This window comes from Scyliorhinus torazame, chromosome 10, assembly GCF_047496885.1.
Source record: "Scyliorhinus torazame isolate Kashiwa2021f chromosome 10, sScyTor2.1, whole genome shotgun sequence".
In the NCBI taxonomy this organism is placed as follows: Eukaryota; Metazoa; Chordata; class Chondrichthyes; order Carcharhiniformes; family Scyliorhinidae; genus Scyliorhinus; species Scyliorhinus torazame.
In genome coordinates this window covers 214,020,185-214,031,976 of record NC_092716.1, presented here as the reverse complement: position 1 = coordinate 214,031,976, position 11,792 = coordinate 214,020,185, and the positions used below count along the sequence as shown (strand labels likewise).

General features: G+C 45.9%; 1 protein-coding gene across 1 annotated transcript in view; it reads left to right on the top strand.

The window, feature by feature from the left end:
• The first annotated feature begins 740 nt into the window (after nt 1-740).
• Nucleotides 741-11,792, top strand: part of dagla (diacylglycerol lipase, alpha) — a 533,527-nt gene continuing 522,475 nt past the window's right edge. The window contains exon 1 of the mRNA XM_072517705.1: nt 741-832. The gene's annotated coding sequence lies outside the window, so the exon portion shown is untranslated. The remainder of the gene's footprint in view (nt 833-11,792) is intronic.

Sequence of the window (11,792 nt, the reverse complement as noted above, 5' to 3'; positions counted from 1 at the left end):
TTATTTTTGAAATTTACAAGAAAATCTGCCTGTGCCTCTTAGTTAGTGCTTAAACATTCACGGAAATATTATGCAATTTCTTTTTAAATCACTTGTTGCGGGTTGCGGTCTGGCAAAAAAGGGAGTGGTGCCTGGACTCTTAATTCCGCACGTGGTCATAACAATTTACAGAATAATTTTACTGACATCAGGACTTCCCCGTTGTTCTGCAACCACTGATGTACTTGAGAAGTGCAGCTACTCTTGGAAAACAGGGAAGCCAACTTGCACAACTCCCACAAACAGTAACGTAAGGACCAAATTATCTGTTTCTTAAACCCAATTAAAGTCTGATTTCTAACAAGTGATATTAAGATATTCCAATATTATATGGGGGGGGGGGGGGTGAAGGCGGGAAAACCAGCATCTTCACTTTCAATGTTTTTAACACAAAATTGTGTGACGTTTATGGAGGTCAGCAGCAACAAATTACATTTCATGGTGATAGATGAGAGTTTTTCCTGAGGGGAACTCAATTTGATTACTTTATACTTATTTGTTGCGATTTTTTTTTTTGTCCAGATCACTGGTGTATTGCGGTTTAGATCTGGGCAGCCAGAAACCTCTGCCTGCCTTTTATCCATCCTGGCAGAAAGAGGACACAGCGCAGGTTCGGCCGCACGCACTGCCGAAGCACGGACACATGCACAATCTCTGCGCGCTCACGGTAGGCGGGCGCGCGCTCTCGCGATGTTTTGCCGCTCACGGGCGCTGGGTGTCCACCGGAGCCGGAGGATGGGGACGTTTATGTGGGAATCCGCAGCCCCAGGCACGAACAGTCCCTCTTACCCAGGTAAGGCAGAACGGGGAAGTGTCTGAGTAGAGTGACCCCCCAACCCCCGGGCATGGAGAATTGAAGCAGCAACCCACACAGTGTTACCACCTCCGGGAGAGGGGACAGCACACCTTCGGCAATGGAGCAAAGACCTGAGACATGGTCTGTCTGAGGGGCAAATGGAGCAGAGACCTCGTCTGTCTGACGGCGCGGTGGGGAGACGAGCAGATATATGGTTTGCCTGAGTGGGGAATGGAGCAAAGACCTGGTTCGTCTGAGGGCAAAGGAGCAGGGACCTGGTCTGTCTGAGGGCAAAGGAGCAGGGACCTGGTCTGTCTGAGGGAAAAGGAGCCGGGACCTGGTCTGTCTGAAGGCGAAAAAGGAGCAGAGACCTGATCTGTCTGAGGGTGGAAATGAGAAAAGACCTGGTCTGTCTGAGGGTGGAAATGAGCAAAGACCTGGTCTGTCTGAGGGTGGAAATGAGCAAAGACCTGGTCTGTCTGAGGGTGGAAATGAGCAAAGACCTGGTCTGTCTGAGGGTGGAAATGAGCAAAGACCTGGTCTGTCTGAGGGTGGAAATGAGCAAAGACCTGGTCTGTCTGAGGGTGGAAATGAGCAAAGACCTGGTCTGTCTGAGGGTGGAAATGAGCAAAGACCTGGTCTGTCTGAGGGTGGAAATGAGCAAAGACCTGGTCTGTCTGAGGGTGGAAATGAGCAAAGACCTGGTCTGTCTTGAGATTATCATCGAATTTACAGTGCAGAAGGAGGCCATTCGGTCCATCGAGTCTGCACCGGCTCTTGGAAAGAGCATCCTACCCAAGGTCAACACCTCCACCCTATCCCCATAACCCAGTAACCCCACCCAACACTAAGGGCAATTTTGGACACTAAGGGCAATTTATCATGGCCAATCCACCTAACCTGCACATCTTTGGACTGTGGGAGGAAACCGGAGCACCCGGAGGGAACCCACGCACACACGGGGAGGATGTGCAGACTCCGCACAGACAGTGCCCAAGCCGGAATCGAACCTGGGACCCTGGAGCTGTGAAGCAATTGTGCTATCCACAATGCTACCGTGCTGCCCCACGGTGGATGGTGGAAATGACCAAAGACCTGGTCTGTCTGAGGGTGGAAAGGAGCAGAGACCTGGTCTGTCGGAGGACGGAAAGGAGCAGAGACCTGGTCTATCTGAGGACGGAAAGGAGCAGAGACCTGGTCTGTCTGAGGACGGAAAGGAGCAGAGACCTGGCCTGTCTGAGGGTGGAAAAGGAGCAGAGACCTGGTCTGTCGGAGGACGGAAAGGAGCAGAGAGCTGGTCTGTCGGAGGACTGAAAGGAGCAGAGACCTGGTCTGTCTGAGTGGGAAAAGGAGCAGCGACCTGGCCAGTCTGAGGAGAAAAGGAGCAGAGACCTGGTCTGTCTGAGGACGGAAAGGAGCAGAAACCTGGTCTGTCTGAGGGGAAAAGAAGCAGAGACCTGGTCTGTCTCAGGGAGTAAAGGAGCAGAGACCTCGTCTGTCTGAAGGCGGAAAAGGAGCAGTGACCTGGTCTATCTGAAGGCAGAAAAGGAGCAGAGACCTGCCTGAGGTCTGCCTGAGGGAAAAAGAGCAGAGACCTGGTCTGCCTGAGTGGGGAATGGAGCAAAGACATGGTTTGCCTGAGGGGGGAATGGAGCAGAGACCTGGTCTGTCTGAAAGGGGAAAAGGAGCAGAGATCTGGTATATCTGGGAAAAGGAGCAGACACCTGGTCTGTCTTTTTTTTGGGGGGGAGAAGGAGCAGAGACCTGGTTTGTCTGAGGCAGGAGCGGGGGGTGGAGGTGGAGCAGGAGCAGAGGACTGCAAACCCATTCACCGTCATGGGATCGTCCAGTTCGCTAGCAGCGCACCCAAGCCTGCGGGTTTCCTGTCAGCGTGGGGTGGCCACAATGGGAAACCCCATTGGCTGGCTGGCGGACTGGAGAATCCTGCCCCTGGTCTGTCTGAGTGGGAAAAAGGAGCAGAGACCTGATCTGTTGGGGGCGGGGAGTGGAGTGGAGTAGAGACCTGGTCTGCCCGAGGGGATCCACTAATGTAATTGGAGCAGAGACAGGCTTGGGGGATTGCACTGGGCCTAGCACACACCGGTTTTATCTGAGGGGATACTTCAGGGCAAAATGTCAATATATCAGGGCATCCAGAGATACATGGAGCACCGATTATGTCTGAGGGATTACTTCAGTCATATTTCCCTAGTAACAGGACTAAGACACACCAGATGGAATGGGACAGCAATGGGATCTGTCTGAAGTAATTCTGGGGGCATGAGACGAACCTGAAGGGGTTGCACTTGTGAAATGAATGCTGATACAGTGTATATCTAAAGAGAATGTGAAGATGAGTCGGAGATAGATTGTGTTTCTATAATTGATAGCTTAGGAAACACAGCTATGAATGGATCTGACTGAGGATTTAAACTGGAGAAATGTAGCAGATGTAGGTTTTCTCTTGTGGTCATCCCAAGGGAAATATTGCAGAGATTAAATGAAAATTGAAATGACGTTTAACTGTCAGATAAACTGGTGTACTGGACAGAGATGGTGTTATGTTGAAGGAGATATACCAAAGGAGGAATGGGGTCGACATTACACCTTACCTACAGGTTTTGCAGTGCGGGAAGGTGCAGAGATGGTGTCTCATCTGAGATGAGTCTTGTTGAGGATTTTACTTGGGTGGGGGTAGGGAAGATGATGGAAAAGGAGCACAGATGAAACCAGGCATTGGCTGAAGTAAGTGTATGTTTGTAGCAACGATGAAAATATTTCTAACAAAGCATCCTGACTGACCTCCAGGCTCAAGTGTTCCTCTGGGTAATGTTCCAATGTGCTACACAGTCTTTTGGCAGTTTAGTTCAATGTTGGATACAAGCTGAGAGATTTTTGACATACTCCTATTGCTTGCATCCCAGACTGTATTGAGTTCTATTTGTCTTACAAATAGAAGATAAATATCTAAATCAGTGTTCTTCAGACTTTTTTTCCGCGGACCTATTTTTACCAACTGGCCAACCTTCGGGACCCAACCCAGCCGATCTTCGCGATCCACGTCGGCCGACCTGCGCGACCCACCATTTTCTCTTACCTTGTTTGCTGCTGACTAAAATGGAGGAAATGGTTTTGGGTCCCTTTGGCCCTCGTACACGCTCCTCCAATGGAACCTGTTGGATGAAGGTGAAGCCTTCCGGTGTTGGAAAGTATGGAGTTTCCATCTGTCCGAAGTTCTGCATTTTTTTCCTATAAAATTTTATCAAATAAATCCCCCCCGAACTTGTAAAGAAAAAGAAAAATTAAATGAATAAAACCCCCCCGAACTTGTAAAACAAAAAGCTGCGACCGTTTTAAAAAATAAAAAGCGGCCGCACTGCGAATGCGCACCGATGATCGGGCACGCATGCGCAGTGCGGCCGTATTTGTTTTACATGATCGTGGCCATTTTGAAGGCCGCTTGCAGCTGGCGTTATGAAGAGCCGGCTGTTGCGTGCAGATTTGCGCGATTGGGAGCGCTGCGACAGACGGACGGCTCCGCGACCCACCTGAGGGTCGCGCCCCCACATTTGACAATGCCTGATCTAAATCATTGTAGTCTGAATAGCAAGTGATTGATTTTGCATTGTTTTGTACAGAATGCGCATAGATGTGTACAGGTGCCTGTAAAAAAAAAATACATAAATCCACCGGGGGACATAGTTTAGGAAGATAAAATTGGTGCATATTAGTTTGCTGTCAGTACTACTTGGAAACAGTATTTTGATTACTGGTATTTTTTCAGCTTCTATTTTACTTAGGACTGTCACAATATTGATTGATCAACCGTCTCCATCTATTCCTGTCAGCCATGCATTCCTCTCCAAAGCTGCTGCATTTAAGTCTCACTAATGCATCTCTCATCTTGTTTTAGACCTTTGTCTTCTTCTTTCTAGCAGACATGGCTCCATTATTTACCTCACTACATTTCCTCTCTCGCTTGGCAACAGATGACTACTATTTCCATTTTCTCTTGTTGCCTTTTTGGATGCTCTTACGATCTTCACTGACCTCCTGATATGCTGGCTCCTGATTTTGCCCTTTCCCGGTACTCCAAACATCCATTGCAGCACCTGCACCTCATTAGTATCCAGTTATTGTTTCTCTTTGATGTTTCCCACATTTTGTATAACGGTATATCCGATTAATACATTTCAGAAAACTGGTCTTGGTATCAGCATGAGGTTGCTGTAAGAATTAAACAAATTTAGTGTAGGGATGGAATTAGTATTTGCATTCACTCACTGTGATGGAAAGGACTTTGTCATGAAAAATGGTTTGAGATGGGCTTTAAGCCCCATATAACAATATAGGCAATCGCTAATATTAGATATTGAAAACCGCTTATGTGCTATACACAAACAATAGTGTTGATAATTTGTAATTGGAATTATGAATTTTTCAATATTTAATATAACTTTGAACCAGCTTTCAGTTTAAAAGACAAATATAAAATGTATTGGTAGTAGCTTGCTCCATTTGATTTTATTGATTCATGCATTGTGAGAAAGTTCAAATGACAATTGATGCTGTAGCTTCAATGAGAACTTAGGCTCGAGTTGGTAATTTCGCAATTGAGCTAATGGATCCCATAAAGCAGTTTGATTTAGTGAATATTGAAAATATAATATCCAGTTTCTCAGAAGAAGTAGATTGGCCCAAGTACTGCAGTGCTGATTGAGTTTGAAGATGATGAATAACCAATATAAATTGACCCACTATGAAAGGAGACGAACAACCACAATCCAATTATGAAATTAATCTAAATTACTGTACCCTGAGTGACGTCCAATATTCATCTTGCCGACATTACAAGTCCGCAATCTGTCCTTAAAACCAGCATTTCCGGAAAATTGGTATTATGTAAATTTGAGATTTACCTATAATTACCAAATTGGATCTTGTGGGAGTTGTAGCATGCTTTGTCAGTTAGGTGACGTAATTTAAAGTCACACCTTTGAAATGCTATTTTTAAAACTTTGGTCAATTTTTTCTAAAAAGAGTGGAACAAATGCTTTCCAATATTACTGCAAGAGTTTATTGTCACAACACATTGGAAAAAATATGAAATTGTCGCTTAAAATAAGTTTAATTTAGTTTAGAAAAGTTTAATTTTTGGTGGTTAGGATTTGGCTTTAGATTTCCACGCAAGATTTTAAACCTTTCCCAACATTGCTGGATTTGTGTTCATTTGCAGAAAAAAAATTAATGTGCAGTCAAGTTTTTAATTCTGAAGTATTTTGCTGGAAGATTTTATAAAAAGTGCTTCATTTCAGATTCATTGTCCTAGATGAAGAAATACAGAGCAAGTGTACCAAGCATGTAGCTGTACCATGGATGCAGTCCAGGAAGGCTGTATGTTCAATCTCCAATGCATGTACTGGTAAAAATAATTTGCATCAGTGTTACACCTTGCAGTTCCTCTAGACATTTCAAAATGATGGTATGGGTGCACAGATCATGATAAAATATGAATAGAAAGAGAAAGTAATCAAAAAGCCTAATAGAATGCTGACCTTTTTACCCAGAGGAATAGAATATAAGGAGATAAAGGCCATACTTAAATCTCTACTTGGGCGATGTCTGGAGTATTGCAAACAGTTCTGAGCACCTCTCCTTATGAAGGATATAACTCCAAACAGGAGCAGTTGTGCATTCCAGCCTGCTTTCTGTGTCCCTGACTCAGCTTCTGCTGACCACAATCCCCTCCAGAGCCCTTGCCACTCTGCTTGCTGCTTCCCGGTCAGCAACCCCCTACCAGGCCCTTGTTGCCCCTCTACTGTGCCCTCACACCTAAGCTCTCCAACCTTTTCTTCTCCTTCTCTAACCATTGCGCACCATGTGTGGGGTGGTGAGAGGTTGGGAGGAGGTACGCGAGCAGGTGGACTGTGGGTGCACGACACTAATGTCAGTGGGAGAAACTGTGCATACACTGGGAAGTTATGGGGAAGGTGGTGGTGTAGGGGTCATGTCACCTGACTAGTAATCCAGAGACCCAGACTAACGATCTGGGGACAGGGATTCAAATCCTATTAAATTAAGAAGCTTGTAACAGTAACCATGCAATCATTTTCATTTGTCGGATATGGGAAGAAATCTGCTGTCCTTTTCAGGTCTGACTACCTGTGATTCCAGACTCTTAACTGCCCAGTGAATTACACTAGCAAGCCTCTTGTATGAAAATCGCTAAAAAGCCTGAAGAAAAGAATGAAACTTTATGAATGACTTGGCATCAATCTGGACACTAGAAATGACAATTGCAAACTCAGCCCCGTCAACCCTGCAAAGTCCTCACTAACATCCGGATGCTTATGTGAAGATTTGTAGAACTGATCCACAGACTAGTCCAGCCTGACCTAATCAAACTGTCAGAATCATAACTTGCAGACAGTGGTCCAATTTTAGGACAGACCCACCAGAGGTGGTGGCACAGTGGTGTACAGTTGGGAGGGAGTTGCCCTGGGAGTTTTCAACATTGATTCTGAATCCCATGAGGTCTATGGCATCAGGTCAAACATAGACTAGGAAACTTCCTGCTGATTACATACCAAACCCCCCCCTTCAAGCTGATGAATTGGTAGATCCATAAATCCATATTCCTCCATGCTGAACACCACTTGAAGGAAGTAGTGGGGGTGGCAAGAACACAGAATGTACTCTGGAAGGGCGACTTCATTGTCCATTACTCGGTAGCACCACTACTCTGCTTCTGACCTCATTACAGCCTTGGCCCAAAACATGTGCAAAAAAACTCAACTCCAGAGGTGAGAGCTGATTACCTTTGACATCAAGGAAGCATTTGACTTAATGTGGCATCAATGAGCCCTAGTAAAACTGAAGTGAATGGGGGGGAAACACTCTCGACTGGTCGGAGTTATGCCCTCATAACTGTGGTTCTGGATGACAATCTTCTCAGTTCCAGGGCATCATTGCAGGAATTCGTCAGAGCAGTGTGCCCTAGGCTCCAACCATTTTTAACTGCCTCATCAATGACCTCCTTTCACCATTAGGTCAGAAGCGGGGTTTCACACTCATCAGCCAACATGTTTTTTTAATCCATTTACGGAATGTGGGTGTCGCTAGTTAGGCTGGCATTTATTGCCCATCCCTAGTTGCTCTTGAGAAGGTGGTGGTGAGCTGCCTTCTTGAATCGCTGCAGTCATTGAGTTGTAGGTACACCCACTGTGCTGTTAGGGAGGGAGTTCCAGGATTTTGTTCCAATGACAAGTGAAGGAACGGCGATATATTTTGAAGTCAGGGTGGTGAGTGACTTGGAGGGGAACCTTCAGGTGGTGGGGTTCCCAGGTATCTGCTGCTGTTGTCCTAGATGGTAGTGGCCGTGGGTTTGGAAGGTGCTGTCTAAGGAACCTTGGTGAGTTGCTGCAGTGCATCTTGTAGATGGTACACAAGGCTGCCACGGTTTGTCGGTGGTGGAGGGTTTGAATGTTTGTGGAAGGAGGAGCAATCAAGCGGGCTGCTTTGTCCTGGATGTTGTTGAGCTTCTTGAGCGTTGCTGGAGCTACACTCATCCAGGCAAGTGGAGTATTCCATTACACTCCTGACTTGTGCCTTGTAGATGGTGGACATACTTTGGGGGGGCGGTGGTCAGGAGGTGAGTTACTCGCCGTAGGATTCCTAGCCTTTGACCTGCCCTGGTAGCCACAGTATTAATGTATAATAATAATCTTTATTGTCACAAGAATGCATACATTAACACTGCAATGAAGTTACTGTGAAAAGCCCCGAGTCGCCACATTCCGGCACCTGTTCGGGTACACAGAGGGAGAATTCAGAATGTCCAATTCACCTAATGGCACAACTTTTGGAACTTGTGGGAGGAAACCGGAGCACCCGGAGGAAACCCACGCAGACACCGGGAGAACATGCAGAATCAACACAGACAGTAACCCAAGCTGGGAATCGAACCTGGGACCCTTGAGCTGTGAAGCAACAGTACTAACCACTGTGCTACCCTGCCGCCCACTAATGTGGCTAGTCCAGTTCAGTTTCTGATCAATGGTAACCCCCAGGATGTTGATTGTGGGGGATTCAGCGATGGTAATGCAATTGAATGTCATGGAGAGATGGTTAGATCCTCTCTTGTAGGAGCTGGTCATTGCCTGACACTTGTGTGGTGCATAAGTAACTTGCCACTTGTCAGTCCAAGCCTGGATACTGTCCAGGTCTTGTTGCATTTGGACATGAACTGCTTCATTATCTGAGGAGTCATGAATGGTGCTGAACATTGTACAGTCATCAGCAAACATCCCCACTTCTGACCTTCTGATGGAAGGCAGGCTATTTTGATGAAGCAGCTGAAGATGGTTGGGCCTCGGACACTAACCTGAGGAACTCCTGCAGTGACATCCTGGAGCTGAGATGTTTGTCCTCAAACTACCACAACCATCTTCCTTTGTGTCAGGTATGACTCCAACCAGTGGAGAGTTTTCCCCCTGATTCCCATTGACTCCAGTTTGGCTAGGACTCACTGATACCAGACTCGGTCAAATGCTGCCTTGATATCAAGGACAGTCACCCTCACCTTACCTCTGGCAGCTCTTTTGTCCATGTTCAGCACTATTTATGGCAACTCGTATAACGAAGCAGTCTGCTCATATGCAGCAGGAACTGGTCAACATTCAGGCTTGGGCTGATAAGTGGCAAGCAACATTTGTGCTATACAAGTGGCAGGAAATGACCATCTCCAACCAAAGATAATTCAACCATCTCCCCTTTTGATTCAGTGGCATAACCATTGCTGAATTCCCCACTATCAATATGCTGGGGGTTACCATTGACTAGCAACTGAACTGGACCAGCTATATAAATAATGTGGCCACAAGAACAGGTCAGAGGCTGGGAATTCTGTAATGAGCAATTCTCCTGACTCTCCAAAGCCCATCTATGGGGCACAAGTCAAGAGTGTAATGGGATATTCTCCACTTGCCTGGATGAGCGCAGCTCTATTAACAGTAAAAAGGCTTGATAACATCCAGGACAGATCAGCCTATTTGATTGGCGCTCCCTCCACCACTGGCGCACTGTGGCAGCAGTGTGTACCAGCTTCAAGAGGTACTGCAGCAACACCTTCAACACCTTCCAAACACGCAACCTCTACTATCTAGAAGAACAAGGGCAGCAGATGCATGGGAACACCACCACATCCAAATCACACATCATCCTGATTTGGAACTGCATCACCATTCCTTCACTGTCGCTGGGTCATTCTCTCCCTAACAGTACTGTTGGTGTACCTACACCACATTGCAGCCGTTCAAGAAGGTAGCCCACCGAGAGGCCAATTTTGGGATGAGCTATAAGAATGCTGGTCTTGCCAGTGACGTCCACTTCCCATGAAAAGAATAAACAAAAAGATGGAGTGGCTGCCAGATGGCGTGGCTGCCAGGTAGAGACACAGCAAACACAACCTTGTTGGAATATGTATCAGGAAAAATTAAACAAACCAGGGCTGTATTTCCTGGAATTTAGAACGGTTGAGGGTTGATTTGATCAAAGATTTTAAGGGGAACAGTTAGGGGAGATAGAAATTATTTTGCTACCTAGGGGAGCGAAGGACAAGGACGTGCCAGGGTCTAAAAAATGGAACCAGGCCTTTCAGGAGTAAAATAAAGAAACCATTCCTTTGTAAAGAGTGGTCGAAGTTTGGTTGTAGGATAAATGTTGGCCAGGACATGCTGTTTTTCAAATAATGCATCATCCATCTGAAAGGCCAGGCAGGCAGTAATTAGGGGGTTGCAACAGAAGGTTTAATTCCTCAAATTTAATAATAATCTTTATTAGTGTCACAAGTAGGATTACATTAACACTGCACTGAATTTACTATGAAAATCCCATAGTCGCCACACTCCAGCACCTGTTCGGGTACACTGAGGGAGAATTCAGAATGTCCAGTTCACCTAACAAGCACATCTTTCGGTACTTGTGGGAGGATACCGGAGCACCCGGAAGAAACCCATGCAGACATGGGGAGAACGTGCAGATTCCGCACAGCCAGTGACCCAAGCCGGGAATCGAACCTGGGACCCTGGTGTTGTGGAGCAACAGAGCTAACCACTGTACTGTCGTGCCGCCCAAAGAAAAGTCACTATAGTCTCCGATGACCATAGGTTCTCCCCTTTTGAGGGGGAGAGCTCACTTGTGGTGATTTTACCTGAGGATCACTGCACCTCAGACGAGGGGCAAGGTTGAGAAGGCGGGGCCATCATGAATAACCTCAGCCGGTACGGGAATTGAACATGTGCTGTTGGCCTCACTCTGCATCACGAAACAGCTGTCCAGCCAATCGAGCTACACTGGCTCCCAAGTAAAAAAGAAGCAGATAGAAACAGTTAATGTTTGTTTTTACATTCCTGGACTGGGTGGAAATAATTCATGTTCCCAGTCCTAATAACTGTGCAGTTATGCAATATTTGCCCTTGAGGCTTTTGTATGAATTGCAGTCACTTGGAAGAGATACCAGTGGGCAAGCAACACCCATGGAATTCTTCCGCAACCAAGCCTTTAGGAAAGGAACAATAAAAGAAAGCTAAGTGTAATATTTGTCTGTGCGTAACCAGTAAGCTTTTAAGGTGGAAGTAATGCTGTACCGAATGTAAAATAAAGAGGAGAGAAAACAAAGATTGTTTTTCCTTACACCGGTTGAAGCAAAGGAATCTAAATTTTATTAAATAAAGCTGTTTTGAGCTAAGTTTTAAATTAGGGAGACAGCCCAAGTTGCTGTCTCCCTCTCACAATTTTGTCAGTCTTGCATTTATATTTTGACATTACATGGTTGTTAGGATGAGGATTGAAGGCTGAGGTTAAGCGTACTTGTGCTTTTTGTTTCTGAAATTAACCAAAAATTAAATTTATTAGATGGTTCAAGGCAGTTTTAAAAAAATACGTTAGATTCTTTAAG